General features: G+C 53.8%; 1 protein-coding gene across 1 annotated transcript in view; it reads left to right on the top strand.

Annotated features, from left to right (window-relative positions):
* Positions 1-20,656, top strand: part of LOC119956717 (microtubule-associated protein 1A-like) — a 168,088-nt gene that overhangs the window by 84,841 nt on the left and 62,591 nt on the right.

Below are 20,656 nucleotides of genomic sequence, written 5' to 3'. Positions count from 1 at the left end.
ACACTCACATACACACCCACACACACACTCACATACACACCCACACACTCACATACCCACCCACATACACACTCACATAGACACCCACACACACACTCACATACACACTCACATACACACTCACATACACACCCACACACTCACATACACACCCACACACACACTCGCATACACACCCACACACCCACTCACATACACACCCACACACACACTCACATAGACACCCACACACTCACATACACACCCACACACACTCGCATACACACCCACACACACTCACATACACACCCACACACACACTCGCATACACACCCACACACACACTCACATACACACCCACACACACATTCACATACGCACCCACACACACTCACATACACACCCACACACACACTCACATACACACCCACACACCACACACTCACATACACACCCACGCACACACCCACATACACACCCACACACACACTCACATACACACCCACACACCCACTCGCATACACACCCACACTCACATACACACCCACACACACACTCACATACACACCCACACACACATTCACATACACACCCACACACACTCACATACACACCCACACACACACTCACATACACACCCACACACACACTCGCATACACACCCACACTCACATACACACCCACACACACACTCGCATACACACCCACACACACTCACATACACACCCACACACACACTCGCATACACACCCACACACACACTCACATACACACCCACACACACATTCACATGCGCACCCACACACACTCACATACACACCCACACACACACTCACATACACACCCACACACCACACACTCACATACACACCCACGCACACACCCACATACACACCCACACACACACTCACATACACACCCACACACACACTCGCATACACACCCACACTCACATACACACCCACACACACACTCACATACACACCCACACACACATTCACATACACACCCACACACACTCACATACACACCCACACACACACTCACATACACACCCACACACACACTCACATACACACCCACACACACACTCACATACACACCCATGCACACACTCACATACACACCCACACACACACTCACATACACACCCACACACACACTCACATACACACGCACACACACACTCACATACACACCCATGCACACACTCACATACACACCCACACACACACTCACATACACACGCACACACACACTCACATACACACGCACACACACACTCACATACACACCCACACACCACACACTCACATACACACCCACGCACACACCCACATACACACCCACACACACACTCACATACACACCCACACACACACTCGCATACACACCCACACTCACATACACACCCACACACACACTCACATACACACCCACACACACATTCACATACACACCCACACACACTCACATACACACCCACACACACACTCACATACACACCCACACACACACTCACATACACACCCACACACACACTCACATACACACCCATGCACACACTCACATACACACCCACACACACACTCACATACACACCCACACACACACTCACATACACACGCACACACACACTCACATACACACCCATGCACACACTCACATACACACCCACACACACACTCACATACACACGCACACACACACTCACATACACACGCACACACACACTCACATACACACCCACATACACACCCACACACACACTCACATAGACACCCACACACACACTCACATAGACATCCACACACTCACATACACACCCACACACACACTCACATACACACGCACACACACACTCACATACACACCCACACACACACTCACATAGACACCCACATAGACACCAGGCACACACACAGATACACAGACATGCATACACACAGACATAGTCATGCGTACACACACCCATAGGCACGCTTACAGACATAGACATGCATACACACACAGTCAGAGACATGCTTATGCACACACAGACATAGGCACTGAGATACACACACGGACATTGATACGCATACACAATCATATACATTTATACATGCACACACATACATGCATACATAGACATGCATACACACACAGCCATTGACACACATACATGGACATGCATGCACACTCACACACACACAGACATAGACACATACATATACATTGACACATAGGGCAGCACAATGGTTAACACCCTGAACTCACAGCACCAGGGACCCGGGTTCAATTCCCGGCTCAGGTGACTGTGCGGAGTCTGCACTTCATCCCCCGTGTCTGCGTGGATTTCCTCCGGGTGCTCCGTTTTTTTCCCACAGTCCAAAGATGCGCAGGTTAGGTGGACTGGCCATGATAAATTGCCCCCTGGTGTCCAAAGGTTAGGTGGGGTTACTGGGTTACGAGGATAGGGCGGGTGAGTGGGCCTCGGTAGGGGGCTCTTTCAGAGGGTGGGTGCAGATTCAATGGGCCGAATGGCCTCCTTCTGCACTGTAGAGATTCTATGGCTCTATGATAGACACGCATACGCACACATACATAGGCACACATACACACACAGACAGACATACAGACACACACAGACATAGACATACATATGCACATCAACATGGACATGCACACACCACAGTCATAGCTACGCATACACACAGACACACATTTACACATACACACACAGGCATGTGTACACGTATGCACACATATACACAGATACACATACACACACAGATATGCATACACACACCTGGACACATACACAGACACACATACACACAGAGACACAGGCACACGCACACACACATAGAAACATACACTTATAAACACACATGCAGGTCCGTGTGCATGCACACACACGTACACATGTGAACCATATAATTTCTGAATTCCTTCATCTATTGTAGAATGTGTTGGTTATTCCCAACCATGTACATCAATTGAAACAGTGTTGGGTAATATCGGTAATAATCACATTCAAATGAAATTCCTTCACCTGCTCTTTTATTTTAAATTGGCGCAAGGACAAAGGAATCGTCTTCCACACACACCGAACCTTGTTCAGAGTTAATAACATGTTGTGATGTTAAACCCAGTCTTTTTCCTGCAAACCTCAGGAAGCGTTTTTGATATGAACAGAGGTGCTTATCACACCTCTTCCCCTCTCGAAGAATGTTAATGTAATAAAAACCTCCAGGCAGAGATGGTAACAGTATTTGGTGGCCCTTAGTCCACAGCAAGGAAACCTTCCCAACTGATCTAAGCCAGAGATTACTGCGCAAAACCCTCCTCCATCTCAACATTTTTGCAGGTACTACTTTGCACCTGTCGTTGCTGGAGAAGAGGACATTGCCAATGCAACAGTCAAGGAGGAAGGAGTATCGACACTGGGATTAGATCTAAACAGATAAAGATGAGCTGTTAAAAACTTGGCCAATCGCAAAGTAGAAGATTCGCCCAATCAGAGTGGAGGGAAGGATGGAAATCGCAGGAGCTCCGACCGCAATCTTCCAATTCTCTTCCGATACAGAGATGACGCAGAGAGACCTGAATGTCACACCTCTGCTTAAAGATGGAGAGATGGGGAGAGGGCGGACACAGGGGCGTAGTGCTTAGCACTGCTGCCCCACGGCGCTGAGGTCTCAGGTTCAATCCCGGCCCTGGGTCACTGTCTGTGTGGTGTGGAGTTTGCACATTCTCCCCGTGTCTGTGTCACCCCCACAACCCAGCGGCCCCCCTCCCCCGGCAATTCTCCGGGCCTCGATGGGCCGAGCGGCCGCCTGATTTTGGCCTGCCCCGCCGGCGTGGATTGGAAATTGTCCCACACGGCAGGGCCTGGCAGGTACCTTGGCTTGGGGGGGGCGCGGGGGAATCCGACCCCGGGCGGGCCCCCACCGTGGCCTGGCCCGCGATCGGGGCCCGCCAATCTGCGGGTGGGCCTGTGCCGTGGGGGCACTTCTTCCTTCCGCGCCGGCCCCTGTAGGGCTCCGCCATGGCCGTCGCGGAGAAGACACCCCCCCTGCGCATGTGCCAGAATACGCCAGCCGGTCTGCGCATGCGCGGAACCACGGCGACGGTTCTGCGCATGCACTAACTCGCGCAGTCGCTTCGGCACTGACTGGCACAGCACCAACCCCTCCGCCGCCGGCCTAGCCCCTGGAGGTGCGAAGGATTCCGCTACTTCCGGTTGGCCCAACGCCGGAGTGGTTCGCGTCGTTTTTGACACCGGCGTTGGGCCATCGCGCCGATCGCAGAGAATCCCGCCCAAGGAGTGGCCTCACCAAGTCCCTGTATAACTGCAGCAAGACATCCCTGCTCCCATACTCAAATCCTCTGGCTATGAGGGCCAGCATGCCATTAGCTTTCCTCACCGCCTGCTGTACCTGCATACCAACCTTCACCGCCTGCTGTACCTGCATGCCAATCCTCACCGCCTGCTGTACCTGCATGCCAACCCTCACCGCCTGCTGTACCTGCATGCCAACCCTCACCGCCTGCTGTACCTGCATACCAACCCTCACCGCCTGCTGTACCTGCATGCCAACCCTCACCGCCTGCTGTACCTGCACGCCAACCTTCACCGCCTGCTGTACCTGCACGCCAACCTTCACCGCCTGCTGTACCTGCATGCCAACCCTCACCGCCTGCTGTACCTGCACGCCAACCTTCACCGCCTGCTGTACCTGCATGCCAACCCTCACCGCCTGCTGTACCTGCACGCCAACCTTCACCGCCTGCTGTACCTGCACGCCAACCTTCACCGCCTGCTGTACCTGCATGCCAACCCTCACCGCCTGCTGTACCTGCATGCCAACCTTCACCGCCTGCTGTACCTGCACGCCAACCTTCACCGCCTGCTGTACCTGTATGCGAACCCTCGCCGCCTGCTGTACCTGCATACCAACCTTCACCGCCTGCTGTACCCGCATCCCAACCCTCACCGCCTGCTGTACCTGCATGCCAACCCTCACCACCTGCTGTACCTGCATGCCAACCCTCACCGCCTGCTGTACCTGCACGCCAACCTTCACCGCCTGCTGTACCTGTATGCGAACCCTCGCCGCCTGCTGTACCTGCATACCAACCTTCACCGCCTGCTGTACCCGCATCCCAACCCTCGCCGCCTGCTGTACCTGCATGCCAACCCTCACCGCCTGCTGTATCTGCATGCCAACCCTCACCGCCTGCTGTACCTGCACGGCAACCATCACCGCCTGCTGTACCTGCCAACCCTCACCGCCTGCTGTACCTGCATGCCAACCCTCACCACCTGCTGTACCTGCATGCCAACCTTCACCGCCTGCTGTACCTGCATGCCAACCCTCACCACCTGCTGTACCTGCATGCCAACCTTCACCGCCTGCTGTACCTGCCAACCCTCACCGCCTGCTGTACCTGCATGCCAACCTTCACCGCCTGCTGTACCTGCATGCCAACCTTCACCGCCTGCTGTACCTGCATGCCAACCCTCACCACCTGCTGTACCTGCATGCCAACCTTCACCGCCTGCTGTACCTGCATGCCAACCCTCACCACCTGCTGTACCTGCATGCCAACCTTCACCGCCTGCTGTACCTGCCAACCCTCACCGCCTGCTGTACCTGCATGCCAACCTTCACCGCCTGCTGTACCTGCATGCCAACCTTCACCGCCTGCTGTACCTGCACGCCAACCTTCACCGCCTGCTGTACCTGCATACCAACCCTCACCGCCTGCTGTACCTGCACGCCAACCTTCAGCGACTGTTCCACCGTGACACCCAGCTCTCGTTACATTTCCCCTTTTCCTAAACTGCCACCATTCAGATAATAATCGGCCTTCCTGTTTTTGCCAGCAAAGTGGATAACCTCACATTTACCCACATTATACAGCGTCTGCCAAGTATTTGCCCACTCAGCCAGCCTGTCCAAGTCACCCTGCAGCCTCTTTGCATCCTCCTCACAGCGCACACTGCCACCCAGCTTAGTGTCATCTGCAAATTTGGAGATATTGCATTCAATTCCTTTGTCCAAATCATTCGTGTATATTGTGAACAGCTGGGGTCCCAGCACTGAACCCTGCGGTATCCCACTAGTCACTGCCTGCCACTCTGAAAAGGGCCCGTTTATTCTCACTCTCTGCTTCCTGTTTGCCGACCAGTTCTCGATCCTCGTCACTACATTACCCCCAATACCATGAGCTTTAATTTTGTTCACTTAGTCTCTTGTGTGGGACACTGTCAAAAGCCTTTTGAAAGTCCAGATACACAACATCCACTGGTTCACCCGTGTCCACTGGTCGCATCCTCAAAAAATTCCAGAAGCTTTGTCGAGCTTTGTTAAGTGAAGAGTCAATCGGGCAGCACGGTGGCACAGTGGTTAGCATTGCTGCCTACAGCGCTGAGGACTTGGGTTCGATCCCGGCCCTGGGTCACTGCCCGTGTGGAGTTTGCACATTCTCCCCGTGTCTGCATGGGTTTCACCCCCACAACCCAAAGATGTGCAGGGTAGGTGATTGGCCACATTAAATTGCCCCTTAATTGGGAGAAAAAATAATTGGGTACTCTAAATTTATTTTTTAAAAAGTGAAGAGTCAATCAAAGTCTTCAAACTGTTGAGGGTTTTGACAGGTGGATCGGGAGAAAGGGAGTCCGCTGACAGGAGGGTTGGTAATCCAGGGATACAGCCCTTTGGTTTCAGATTCCAGCATCCGCATTAATTTGCTTTTATACAGATTTAAGGTCATTTGCAAAAGGGACAGGGAGTTTTTCACACGTAGCGAGTGGTCGCGATCCGAAGGGCAGTGGAAGCAGGTCCAGTAGGAGCTTTCAAAAGGGGATTGGATAAATAATTTAAAAGAAGTGATTGGCAGGGCCATGGGGAAAGAGTAGGTGGTAGGGGACTAAATCTTTCAGAGGTGGCACCGTGGCAATGGGCCAAATGGCCTCCTTTCGTGTTGTGCGGGTCTATCAGTGGGATCTCCCTGTCCAGCTTGCTGGTGGGATTTGCCAGTTAAGTCAGAGTCAATAGATTCTAGCGTGGCTCGCCACATCTTCCCGTAGCGCAGGCTGGGATAATCCCAGACTGATTCTCTGATGCGCAATGCTTTACTCTCTCCAGATCTGCTTCCTCTGATTAAGTGCTGGCGAAGACCTGAAGGGCATTTGTTCATCATCACTGTACAGCAAGAATATTCCAGAACCTTTATTTTAAAACTGAGGAGAGAAGGTTTTCATTTCTCCGTTAGCACTAATGCTGCTGCCCTTAATCTCTTTATCCAGGGGAAACACTGATCTCACAGAGCTTTTCAATATAACATTCTCTGGGTGCTGGGCGTTGATGATATTTATTTCCCCTCCCGAGGTGCCCTGGGTTTGATACATTTGCTTGACAAGGCCACTTTAGAGGGCAGTTAAAAGTCACCCACATTGCAATGGGACTGGAGTCCCAAATAGATCTAAGCCCAGTCAGGACAGCAGATTTCCTCCCCCTGAAGGACAATGAGTTTTGTGACTCTAACCTCCAACAACTTCATGGTCACATTTAATGGTGCCAAATCTTGAAAACGATTTTTAAAGATCAGTGAGATTTGAACTCACTTCCATCTGGATTACGATCACCATAATGGTTACAGCAATGCATCCACTGTCCCCCAGCCGCTTCCTCAGCGACCTACGTTAATTCACCACCAGTTAAGCAAATTCTTCGTTTTAATATTCTAATCCTTGTTTTCAAATTCTTCCATGACTACCCCTCTCCCCGATCTCTGTAATCTCCTTCAGCTCCCAATCTCTGTGATCTCCGCCAGCCCCTACAACCCTCTCCCCATCTCTGTAGCCTCCAGCCCATACAACCCTCTCCCTGTCTCTGTAACCTCCTCCAGCCCCTACACCCCTTCCTATCTCTGTAACCTCCTCCAGCCCATACACCCCTTCCTATCTCTGTAACTTCCTCCAGCCCCTACACCCCCTCCCTATCTCTGTAACCTCCTCCAGCCCCTCCAACCCTCCCTATCTCTGTAACCTCTTCCAGCCGCTACAAACCTCCCTATCTCTGTAACCTCCTTCAATTCTGTAACCTCTTCCAGCCCCAAAAAACCTCCCTATCTCTGTAACCTCCTTCAGCCCCTCCATCCCTCCCTGTCTCTGTAACCTCTTCCAGCCGCTACAAACCTCCCTATCTCTGTAACCTCTTCCAGACCCTCCAACCCTCCCTATCTCTGTAATCTCTTCCAGACCCTACAACCCTCCCTATCTCTGTAACCTCCTCCAGCCCCTACACCCCTCCCTATCTCTGTAACCTCCTCCAGCCCCTACACCCCTCCCTATCTCTGTAACCTCCTTCAGCCCCTACAAACCTCCCTATCTCGGTAACCTCCTCCTTCCCTAAACCGGATGGATTTTTACGACCATCGACAATGGTTTCATGGTCATCATTAGTCCTTTAATTCCAGATTTTTACTGAATTCAAATTTCACCATCTGCAGTGGTGGGATTTGAACCCAGGTTGCCAGAGCATGCGTGTGAGTGTCTGTGTGTAGTTGGTGTGTGCATGTGTGTGTGCAAGAGTGTGTGTGTGTTTGTATGTGCGTGTTGGAAAGTGCAAATGTGTGCGCGTGCAAGCGTGTGGGGGGGGGGGGGGGGGTGTGCATGTGAGCGTTTTGGGGGCAGGCTTTATGCATGCGTGCCTGAGCTGGTGCTAGCTAATGGCAGATATTGTTGATTTGCGATAACTGGAAGAAACACCAAAACATTGATTAATCTGTCCCTGTTCTGATGCCCTTCTGATCAACCCGTCAATCCCAACCCAGCCTCACTGGAAAGTGAGATTTTTGTGCCTGGGCTTCTGTACAAGAGATGGCGGACAGAAAGAATCCCACTTAGAGAGTGATGACTGGATACAATTAAGAGCGGGAGAACTGGTACTAACGTGGCAACTTAATCACATCACTACATTCCCAACTGCTGGAAATGAACGCATCAACTAACACTTGACTGAGAAGAAATGAACCTTAGCAGGATCTCCTACACGTCCTGAAGCCAATCGGGACAGATTATGAGTTTCTGAGTCAGCTCATGGAGAGCTGATGAGGAATCAAAACGTTTTGCGCTGAAGCACGCGGTATTTTAAAATGGCCTTCAGCGGAATGTGGCAGGCCCCAGGTTTCAGATCTTTCTGTGTCGCCTGTCTGTAATTGTCTCCTGCGGTATATTCTGGGTGAAGTCCAGATTCTCCGAGACCCCTTGAACCCGGCCAGCTGTGCCTCTGTCGTTGGCACAGCCTTTCCAGGTCTGATTCAATTGGTTTTTCATCAGCTGGGGAAAGATTAAAACTGGATGGGGCACCCAGATCTGATTGGGGGGGGGGGACGCCTGGAGAGACCTGCCTGAAAGTGGATGAGCCTCAGAGTTTGAGATCGTGCGCAGAGAGAGAGACAAAACCATCAAACATCTGATACTGGGCAGAAGGAGCTCCCAATGGACTTCACTTCTCTCAAGAAGGTATCAGACACCCAAGGTGTGCGGCACGAGATAACACACGACATTATAGAACATACAGTGCAGAAGGAGGCCATTCGGCCCATCGTGTCTGCACCGACCCACTTAAGCCCTCACTTCCACCCTATCCCTGTAACCAGCTTTGACAAAGAATCATCGGGCTCAAATTGTTCGCTCTTTTCTCTCCCTACAGATGCTGCCAGACCAGCTGAGATTTTCCAGCATTTTCTCCCCCCGTAACCCAATAACCCCTCCTCCCCTTTTTGGACACTAAGGGCAATTTATCATGGACAATCCAACTAACCTGCACGTCTTTGGACTGTGAGAGGAAACCGGAGCACCCGGAGGAAACCCACGCACACACGGGGGGAGAACGTGCAGACTCCGCACAGACAGTGACCCAGCGGGGAATTGAACCCGGCACCCTGGCACTGTGAAGCCACAGTGCTAGCCACTTGTGCTACCGTGCTGCCCAACATCATCACACTGGTCGGTATGGGTGGGTTTCCTCCGGGTGCTCCGTTTTCCTCCCACAGCCCAAAGATGCGCAGGTTAGGTGGGTTGGCCGTGCTAAATTGCCCTTCGTGTCCAAAAAGGTTAGGTACGGTTACTGGGTTGCAGAGATAGGGCGGACTTAAGTAGGGTGCTCTTTCCAGGGGCCGGTGCAGACCCGATGGGCCGAATGGCCTCCGTCTGCACTGTAATCTCTTTGATTCTATAATAGTTTGGTGGGCAGGAAGGCGCCACAATCGGGAAATAATTAACAACCATTTAAGCCCGTCAACAGTCTAATCGATTGCAATAATGTCCTAAATACAATACTAACCCCCCCCCCCCCCCCCCCCCCCCCCACCCAGCACCAGAAGCACAGCAGGTGGGGACATCATCTCTTTTCACTCCTGGTTGTTAGGGCGGATGTAAAGACTGGAGGTTAGTCTGTGCCTGACTTTAGCAGGAGACGCTGCTGATGGACGGATATGGCAGCTGGAGGAACACATGAGGGAGGAAGGGTTATGTTGCCGAGGTTGGATGAGGGTGGGGGGGGGCAGTGAGAGGAGGTTTGTGTGGAACATGGACGTAGCCTAGTTGTGCCATGGGCTCTGTTTCTGTGCTGTGCATTGTACGTAACCTTATCTGACATTCCAGCAGTACTCCAGGTGCTCAAACACAGACCCCAGCAGAGGTCAGCAAATTATCGCCCAAGCATCAGCTTTAGCAGAGGCTACAGGCGTGAACCATGGGTCAACCTGGACCTCAGCAATGTGCAACCCTTCCCCACATAATATTCCATCCAGGATCCGGAGAAATCCTAACCCCGGTACATCGCCTCACACCTTTCGCCATTCCCAGACGGGGCATACGGAATGGGATTTGCCAAATTCCAAACTGAAGATAGCTGCTGGCTCAGCTCAGCACGGGATCTGTTCCCAAGCTGGGAGCGCGAGGGAATCTCCTCCCCTGAGACACAGCAGGTAACAGGGTCCTTATGTGTGATGGGTTTCGGGACAAAAGAACTGATGTACCATCAATTGGACACGAGTTGAGATGAAGATCCAAACATTAATCCAAGCTTTAATCGACTAGTTGTGTGCCCGGCAGTCGTCTTACAGAGAAAGGCCGACTGCTGGGTCCTACGGGTTCTTATACCCCGCCTCGTAGGCGGGACTACTTGCCTCCCGACCAATCGGTGAGCAGTCACATGACTAGTCTCAACCAACCAGCTGAGAGGCACATGACCGGCCTGAGCCAATGGGCAGCGAGTGTTCTGCACCAATGGCATATAGGTACCTTAGACCTCCTAGTCATATCACCACAAGAACACTGGGTTCAAATCCCTGCATCTGAATGTTCGAATTACCACCTGATATAATGGTGTGTTCACCTTTCTGTTGAGAATGTGGAGGGTATGGAATGGTCCAGGATAGCTTGTCTGCCCTTGTCCCACCTTCATTGTTGACTCGTGTCAGGTCACAGGCCCAGGAACTGCCAACAGTGGCCACACTGCCTCTGCAGTGAGATCCTCTGTTTCAGAGCACCAGGGTAGCTGGGCTGAATTCTGTGTTTGCTCAATGTCCACACACCAGTTACCTGCAGTAAGGACCATTGACGGGTGGCAAGGACAGGTGAGCCCATCCTGGGCCAGGTATGCCGGGGATAGTTAGAGTGCCCCCTAGTTACAGATCCTCCTGGAGAAAAACCAACAAGATCCAGACCAGGGAGCAAAGCCTCTGACCTCCTGCACCACACAACTCAATATCTTACCAGTGTATCAGGCCTCTCTCCCAACTCCATCTCCCGTTCTCCTAGCTGAGTGTCTCTCGCACCCAGCCCCCTGCCTATCCCTCTCTTTCCCCCTCTCAATATTAGTGTGTGACTCTTCCTCTCTATTACTTTATCTCTCCCTCTCTTTGTCTGTCCTTGTCTCTCTGTCTCTATGTGTGTCTCTCCCTCTATGTTTGTGTCTGTATACAATATAAATAGTCTGTCTCGCTGGCTATCACTACCCCTCTCTCTGTCTCCATCTTTGTCGGTCTCTCCCTCTCTGTCTGTCTCTCCCTTTCTTTCAGTCTCCTGCTCTCTGTCTCCCGCTCGCTTTCTGTCTCTGTCTGTCTCATCTCTCCTCCTCTCTCTCTCCCTTTCTGTCTCTGTCTGTCAGTCTGTCTCCCCTCCCCCTCTCTGTCTCTCCCTCTCTGTTTGTCTCTTTCTGTCCCCGCTCTATCTCCCACTGTCTGTCTCTCTCTTTCTGTCTCTCTGCCTGTCTGTCTCATCTCTCCCCCTCCCTGTCTGCATCTCTCATTCTATCTCTGTCTGTCTGTCTCTCACTCACCCTCTCTGCCTGTCTGTCTCGTTCTGTCTCTATCTGTCTGTCTTTCTCTCCCCCTCTCTCCCCCTTTCGGTCTCTCTGCCTGTCTGTCTGTCTCGTTATGTCTCCCCCTCCCCCTCTCTGTCTCTCCCTCTCTGTTTGTCTCTTTCTGTCCCCGCTCTATCTCCAACTGTCTGTCTCTCTCTCTCTCTCTGTCTTTCTGCCTGTCTGTCTGTCTCTTTCTGTCTCTCTCTCTCCCCTCTCTGTCTCTCCCCTCTCTGTCTGTCAAAGAGGGGAATACCTCTTTGTCTGTCTCTTTCTGTCTTGTCTCTCTCCCTCAGTCTGAATGTCTGTATCCCCCTTTTTCTCTCTCTCTCGCTCTTTCTGTCTGTCTGTCTCTCCCTGTCTGTCTGTCTCTCCCTCTCTGTTCCTCTCTCTCTCCCTCTGTCTGTCTCGCCCTCCCTCTGTACCTGTCTCTACCTGTCTGTCTCCCTCTCTGTCTGTCTGTCTCGCCCTCCCTCTCTGTGCCTGTCTGTCTCCCTCTCTGTCTCCCTCTCTATCTGTCTGTCTCACCCTCCCTCTCTGTGCCTGTCTTTCCCTATCTGTATCCCTCTCTGTCTCTGTGTCTGTGTCTGTCTGTCTGTCTCGCCCTCCCTCTCTGTGCCTGTCTGTCTCCCTCTCTGTCAGTCTGTCTCTCCCCCTCCCTGTGCCTGTCTCTCCTTGTTTGTATCCCTCTATGTCTGTCTCTCTCCCTGTCTGTCTCCCTCGCTGTCTGTCTGTATCCCTCTCTGTCTGTCTGTCTCTCCCCCTCCCTCTCTGTGCCTGTCTCTCTCTGTCTGTATCCCTCTCTGTCTGTCTGTCTCTCCCCCTCCCTCTCTGTGCCTGTCTCTCTCTGTCTGTATCCCTCTCTGTCTGTCTCTCTCCCTGTCTGTCTCCCTCTTTGCCTGTCTGTATCCCTCTCTGTCTGTCTGTCTCTCCCCCTCCCTCTCTGTGCCTGTCTCTCTCTGTCTGTATCCCTCTCTGTCTGTCTCTCTCCCTGTCTGTCTCCCTCTCTGCCTGTCTGTATCCCTCTCTGTCTGTCTGTCTCTCCCTCTCTGTGCCTGTCTCTTCCTATCTGTATCCCTCTCTGTCTGTCTCTCCCACTCCCTCTCTGTCCCTGCCTCTCCCTGTCTGTCTCCCTCTCTGTCTGTCTGTATCCCTCTCTGTGCCTGTCTCTCCCTGTCTGTCTCCCTCTCTGTCTGTCTCTCTCCCTGTCTGTCTCCCTCTCTGTCTGTCTGTATCCCTCTCTGTCTGTCTGTCTCTCCCACTCCCTCTCTGTCCCTGTCTCTCCCTGTCTGTCTCCCTCTCTGTCTGTCTGTATCCCTCTCTGTCTGTCTCTCCCCTCCCTCTCTGTGCTGTGTGGGTTAATGTTTGCTGGTGCATTGATGGTGTGTGAGAGAGAGGCTGGGCCAGGCAGGGCGGCTCCGCCCTGGAGTGGAGCCCAGGCAGCTGCAGGCTGCAGAGTGAGTGAGCGGGCGCCGAGCGAGCAGCTGCAAGTGGCTGGGCAGAGGCGGCAGGATAACGGGCAGGTACTGTACCAGGCAGCGGGCAGCACTCAAGTCAGATTGAAGTTAGACTGGCGCAGCTTTTAACCTGGGCTCTGATCACTGCCTTTCAGCAAGAAGGAAAAACGTTGGTTTTGGATAGAAAGAGAAATATGTTTTATGTTGATGGAAGTTTAGAAATCAGATTAATTCAGAGAGGGGATAAATTGATTGCATCAGTGTGTGTGTGTGTGTGACTATTGGCAACAGATGATAGCAGCTTGGCAGCTGCACAATCTGCAGCCCACAGTCTGATACATATGGGGGCATTTGGCTGTTAAAATACTTTTATTTTCAATTACCTCTTTTGGTTAACCTCCCCCTGCTCCTTGCTGCTATGCTCACAGTGAAGAGTCGGTCTTTGATTTTTCTGGAATTGTATCATGGTGGTGGGGGCTGCTGGTTTTTATTTGCTTAAATACCAAACTGGTCTCAATCCCACCACCTCCCACTCAAAAAAAAAATTGCCAAGCATTACAAGAATGAGATGATCTTTGTTTTCCCCCCCTCTCTTTCCCCCTCCCCCCTGGGATAGAATTTAGTTTTAACAGACGGAGTGACATTCAGAATGTGAAAGAAAAAGAAGTGGTTGAAAATTCAAGGCTTTCAAGGGCTTTACAAGAAGTATTCAGATAGAGGTCAGGGGGCAAAGGAGAGACAGAGACAGAGAGAGAAAGAGTCAGCACACTGCGGCAAACTCTGCAGTCTCTGTCTCCTCTCCTCTCTCTCTAGACATGCTCCCTCTGCAGTGCCCCTGAACTCCCCCCCCCCCCCCCCCCCATCACTGAGAACATCTTTGTTCCTCCATCAAAACGGGGCAAAACCATCTCGACTTTAAATTTTTTAAAACCCTCTCAGCCGTTTTATTTTGCTTGAAGACCCCCCCTCATTGAAGAGGGGATTATTATTCACATGTATGTGGAGAGAGATGCAGAGTTAACGTTCAGGCACTAAAGAGTCCTTCTGCAAATATCCATATTTATTCAACCAAAGGTATCAATGGAACCTTTCAGGTAACTCTGTGGCAGACCGAGATGATGGTTTAATTTGGGGGGTTTGCTCACTGTCCGTGTGGAGTTTGCACATTCACCCCATGTCTGCGTGCTCTCCCCCCCCCCCCCCCCCCACCCAACCCAAAAAGATGTGCAGGGTAGGTGGATTGGCCAGGCTAAATTGCCCCTTAATTGGGGAAAAAATGAATTGGGTACTCTATCTTGATTTTTTTTTAAATTAGGGGTTTGCTAATAATGAATCTGCGTCTCATTCATTCCCCCCTCCCCCCTCCCCCCTCCTGTCCCGTGCAATGATCACTAGTGTTAAAGGACTGTGGTCAGATTTGATCATTTTCTCAGAATAAAACAGACAGTCCAGGTTTTGGGTGCTGGAATTTCGAAGGCGGAGAGGTGTCTAGTCCAGAATAGTCTCGAGTTTGGATTTTGCAACAGTGATTTTTCCATCTCTTTCTCTCTAAATCTCTGCTCCATTTCTCTTCCCGGGCAGAGATGATTCTTTGGGCGTCAGTTCTTTTGTGTCATTTTTTTTTTCTCTCTTTGAGATGCGCGAACGTTTCTGCATTCTGAAAATCCGCCTCGCTGCCGCTTCTTTACTCTCGGTTGGTGGGGAATCAGGAGGCATCGCGTTGCTTGTGGCGCATTGGGTTTATCGGACTGCGCTTCTGCTGCTGGCTTCAGCCTCTGATCGCACTCCCAAGTTCAGTGCATCCTGCGATTCACAACGGGAGAAGGTGGGGTTGGTTTGGTTTTAATTTACATCTCTTTTATATGTATATAATGTGAATTTGAGTGGGTCGAAGGAGTGGGAAAATACTGCACCATCGGTGCCTAGCAGGAGCTGGACCGACCTTTAACCCGTTGGGGACTAATTGCACATTAAAAGATTAACATTCAAGAGAATCTGACAGGGTTACAGAATTCAGTTCTATCCTGCAGTGTATCTCCCAAGCAGATCGAACAAAGCGTCGCAGGTTGGAGAAAGAGGTTTTACGTTCTGTACAATTCTAAACACATTCTTTTTGCTCAAATGAATGTTGCATCTCCCAGTATCAGCAGTCAGGAATATATTAATGCAATCTAATCTCCCCTCCCTCCCCCAGAGATCGGTTTGAGTGGTGATCAGATTTCGAGCAGGTTTTTGTCCCAGATTAGTCAGACCAGGTCAGACTATCTATAAAACGACAAAGTTCCAGCAGGACCATACAGGCTGGTTACAGGAAAGATGTTCCCGATTAGTGGCTGTGTTCAGAACCAGGGGTCACAGTCCGAGGATATGGGACGAACCATTTAGGACAGGGATGAGGAGAGTTTTGTTCACCCAGAGAGTGGGGTGGGCCAGTGGAATTCCGTGCAACAGGAAGTAGTTGAGGCCAAAACATTGAGGGTGGGATTCTCGGCTCTGCCAGCCGTGTTCTCCGGCACGGCGAGCCCCAGCCGGCAGCGGGATTCTCCGCTCTGCCAGCCGCGTTCTCCGGCGCGGCGAGCCCCCGGCAGCGGGATTCTCCGCTCTGCCAGCCGCGTTCTCCGGCGCGGCGAGCCCCAGCCGGCAGCGGGATTCTCCGCTCTGCCAGCCGCGTTCTCCGGCGCGGCGAGCCCCTGGCAGCGGGATTCTCCGCTCTGCCAGCCGCGTTCTCCGGCACGGCGAGCCCCAGCCGGCAGCGGGATTCTCCGCTCCGCTAGCCGCGTTCTCCGACACGGCGCGCTCCTGCCGGCAGCGGGATTCTCCGCTCTGCCAGCCGCGTTCTCCGGCACGGCGAGCCCCAGCCGGCAGCGGGATTCTCCGCTCCGCTAGCCGCGTTCTCCGACACGGCGAGCCCCAGCCGGCAGCGGGATTCTCCGCTCCGCTAGCCGCGTTCTCCGGCACGGCGAGCCCCAGCCGGCAGCGGGATTCTCCGCTCTGCCAGCCGCGTTCTCCGGCACGGCGAGCCCCAGCCGGCAGCGGGATTCTCCGCTCCGCTAGCCGCGTTCTCCGGCACGGCGAGCCCCAGCCGGCAGCGGGATTCTCCGCTCCGCTAGCCGCGTTCTCCGGCATGGCGAGCCCCAGCCGGCAGCGGGATTCTCCGCTCTGCCAGCCGCGTTCTCCGGCACGGCGAGCCCCAGCCGGCAGCGGGATTCTCCGCTCTGCCAGCCGCGTTCTCCGGCACGGCGAGCCCCAGCCGGCAGCGGGATTCTCCGCTCCTCTAGCCGTGTTCTCCGGCACGGCGAGCCCCAGCCGGCAGCGGATTCTCCGCTCCTCTAGCCGCGTTCTCCGGCACGGCGAGCCCCAGCCGGCAGCGGGATTCTCCGCTCGGCCAGCCGCGTTCTCCGGCACGGCGAGCCCCAGCCGGCAGCGGGATTCTCCGCTCCTCTAGCCGCGTTCTCCGGCACGGCGAGCCCCAGCCGGCAGCGGGATTCTCCGCTCCGCTAGCCGCGTTCTCCGGCACGGCGAGCCCCAGCCGGCAGCGGGATTCTCCGCTCCTCTAGCCGCGTTCTCCGGCACGGCGAGCCCCAGCCGGCAGCGGGATTCTCCGCTCCTCTAGCCGCGTTCTCCGGCACGGCGAGCCCCAGCCGGCAGCGGGATTCTCCGCTCTGCCAGCCGCGTTCTCCGGCACGGCGCGCTCCTGCCGGCAGCGGGATTCTCCGCTCTGCCAGCCGCGTTCTCCGGCACGGCGCGCTCCTGCCGGCAGCGGGATTCTCCGCTCTGCCAGCCGCGTTCTCCGGCACGGCGCGCTCCTGCCGGCAGCGGGATCCTCCGCTCGGCCAGCCGCGTTCTCCGGCACGGCGAGCCCCAGCCGGCAGCGGGATTCTCCGCTCTGCCAGCCGCGTTCTCCGGCACGGCGCGCTCCTGCCGGCAGCGGGATTCTCCGCTCCGCTAGCCGCGTTCACTGGCACGGCGAGCCCCAGCCGGCAGCGGGATTCCCCACTCGGCCAGCCGCGTTCTCCGGCACGGCGAGCCCCAGCCGGCAGCGGGATTCTCCGCTCCGCTAGCCGCGTTCGCTGGCACGGCGAGCCCCAGCCGGCAGCGGGATTCTCCGTACCCGCAGCCGGCCAATAAGGTTCCCCAGTGTGGCCACCCACGCCGTCAGGAAATGCGCGGGCGTAAGTGCCCTGAGGGCAGAATCTCGCCAACGGAGAATCCCGCAGCATACGTTTCCAAAAATGAGTTAGATAAAACTCCTGATGGGATTAAAGAATACGTGATTAGGCCACAAAGTTGGATGATCAGCCATGAGCATAACGAACGGGTGGAACAGGCTCGAAGGGCCGAATGGCCTCCTCTTGCTTTTATTTTCTGTGTTTCTATGTTCCCAGGATCGTGAGTAGATGTTAAACTGTACCCAGGAGGGTGAGACCGGGTTAGGCTGTACCGTGGATGGTGACACCGGGTTAGACTGTACCCAGGATAGTGAGACTGGGTTAGACTGTACCCGGGATGGTGAGACTGGGTTAGACTGTATCTGGGATGGTGACACCGGGTTAGACTGTACCCGCGATGGTGAGACTGGGTTAGACTGTATCTGGGATGCTGAGACCAGGTTAGACTGTATCTGGGATGGTGACACCGGGTTAGATTGTACCCGGGATGGTGACACCGGGTTAGACTGTACCCGGGATGGTGAGACTGGGTTAGACTGTATCTGGGATGCTGAGACAGGTTAGACTGTACCCGGGATGCTGAGACCAGGTTAGACTGTACCCGGGATGGTGGGACTGCGTTAGACTGTACCCGGGATGGTGACACCGGGTTAGACTGTACCCAGGATAGTGAGACCAGGTTAGACTGTACCCGGGATGGTGAGACTGCGTTAGACTGTACCCGGGATGGTGACACCGGGTTAGACTGTACCCGGGATGGTGACACCGGGTTAGACTGTACCCAGGATAGTGAGACTGCGTTAGACTGTACCCAGGATAGTGAGACTGCGTTAGACTGTACCCGGGATGGTGAGACTGGGTTAGACTGTATCTGGGATGGTGACACCGGGTTAGACTGTATCTGGGATAGTGACACCGGGTTAGACTGTACCCGGGATGGTGAGACCATGTTAGACTGTACCCGGGATGGTGAGACTGGGTTAGACTGTACCCGGGATGGTGAGACTGGGTTAGACTGTACCCGGGATGGTGAGACTGGGTTAGACTGTACCCGGGATGGTGAGACTGGGTTAGACTGTACCCAGGATGGTGAGACTGCGTTAGACTGTATCTGGGATGCTGAGACCAGGTTAGACTGTACCCGGGATGGTGGGACTGGGTTAGACTGTACCCGGGATGGTGACACCGGGTTAGACTGTACCCGGGATGGTGAGACTGGGTTAGACTGTACCCGGGATGGTGACACCGGGTTAGACTGTACCCGGGATGCTGACACCAGGTTAGACTGTACCCAGGATGGTGAGACTGCGTTAAACTGTGTCTGGGATGCTGAGACCAGGTTAGACTGTACCTGGGATGGTGGGACTGGGTTAGACTGTACCCGGGATGGTGACACCGGGTTAGACTGTACCCGGGATGGTGAGACTGGGTTAGACTGTACCCGGGATGGTGAGACTGGGTTAGACTGTATCTAGGATGATGACACCGGGTTAGACTGTACCCGGGATGCTGAGACCAGGTTAGACTGTACCCGGGGTGGTGAGACTGGGTTAGACTGTATCTGGGATGGTTACACCGGGTTAGACTGTACCCGGGATGCTGAGACCAGGTTAGACTGTACCCAAGATGGTGAGACTGGGTTAGACTGTACCCGGGATGGTGAGACTGGGTTAGACTGTATCTGGGATGGTTACACCGGGTTAGACTGTACCCGGGATGCTGAGACCAGGTTAGACTGTACCCAGGATGGTGAGACTGGGTTAGACTGTACCCGGGATGGTGACACCGGGTTAGACTGTACCCGGGATGGTGAGACTGGGTTAGGCTGTACCCGGGATGGTGACACCGGGTTAGACTGTACCCGGGATGGTGAGACTGGGTTAGACTGTACCCGGGATGGTGACACCGGGTTAGACTGTACCCGGGATGGTGACACCGGGTTAGACTGTACCCGGGATGGTGAGACTGGGTTAGACTGTATCTGGGATGGTGACACCGGGTTAGACTGTACCCGGGATGCTGAGACCAGGTTAGACTGTACCCGGGATGGTGAGACCAGGTTAGACTGTACCCGGGATGGTGAGACTGCGTTAGACTGTATCTGGGATGCTGAGACCAGGTTAGACTGTATCTGGGATGCTGAGACCAGGTTAGACTGTACCCGGGATGGTGAGAATGGGTTAGACTGTATCTGGGATGGTGAGACTGGGTTAGACTGTACCCGGGATGCTGAGACCAGGTTAGACTGTACCCGGGATGGTGAGACTGGGTTAGACTGTACCCGGGATGGTGACACCGGGTTAGACTGTTCCCGGGATGGTGAGACTGGGTTAGACTGTATCTGAGATGGTGACACCGGGTTAGACTGTACCCGGGATGCTGAGACCAGGTTAGACTGTACCCAGGATGGTGAGACTGCGTTAGACTGTACCTGGGATGCTGAGACTGGGTTAGACTGTATCTGGGATGGTGACACCGGGTTAGACTGTACCCGGGATGCTGAGACCAGGTTAGACTGTACCCGGGATGGTGAGACTGGGTTAGACTGTACCCGGGATGCTGAGACCAGGTTAGACTGTACCCGGGATGGTGAGACCGGGTTAGACTGTACCCGGGATGGTGAGACCGGGTTAGACTGTACCCGGGATGGTGAGACTGGGTTAGACTGTACCCAGGGTGGTGGGACTGG

The sequence above is a fragment of the Scyliorhinus canicula genome, chromosome 24, assembly GCF_902713615.1.
Source record: "Scyliorhinus canicula chromosome 24, sScyCan1.1, whole genome shotgun sequence".
Taxonomy (NCBI): Eukaryota; Metazoa; Chordata; class Chondrichthyes; order Carcharhiniformes; family Scyliorhinidae; genus Scyliorhinus; species Scyliorhinus canicula.
The sequence above is the reverse complement of the archived record's forward strand: the minus strand, read 5'-3'. Positions and strand labels throughout refer to the sequence as shown.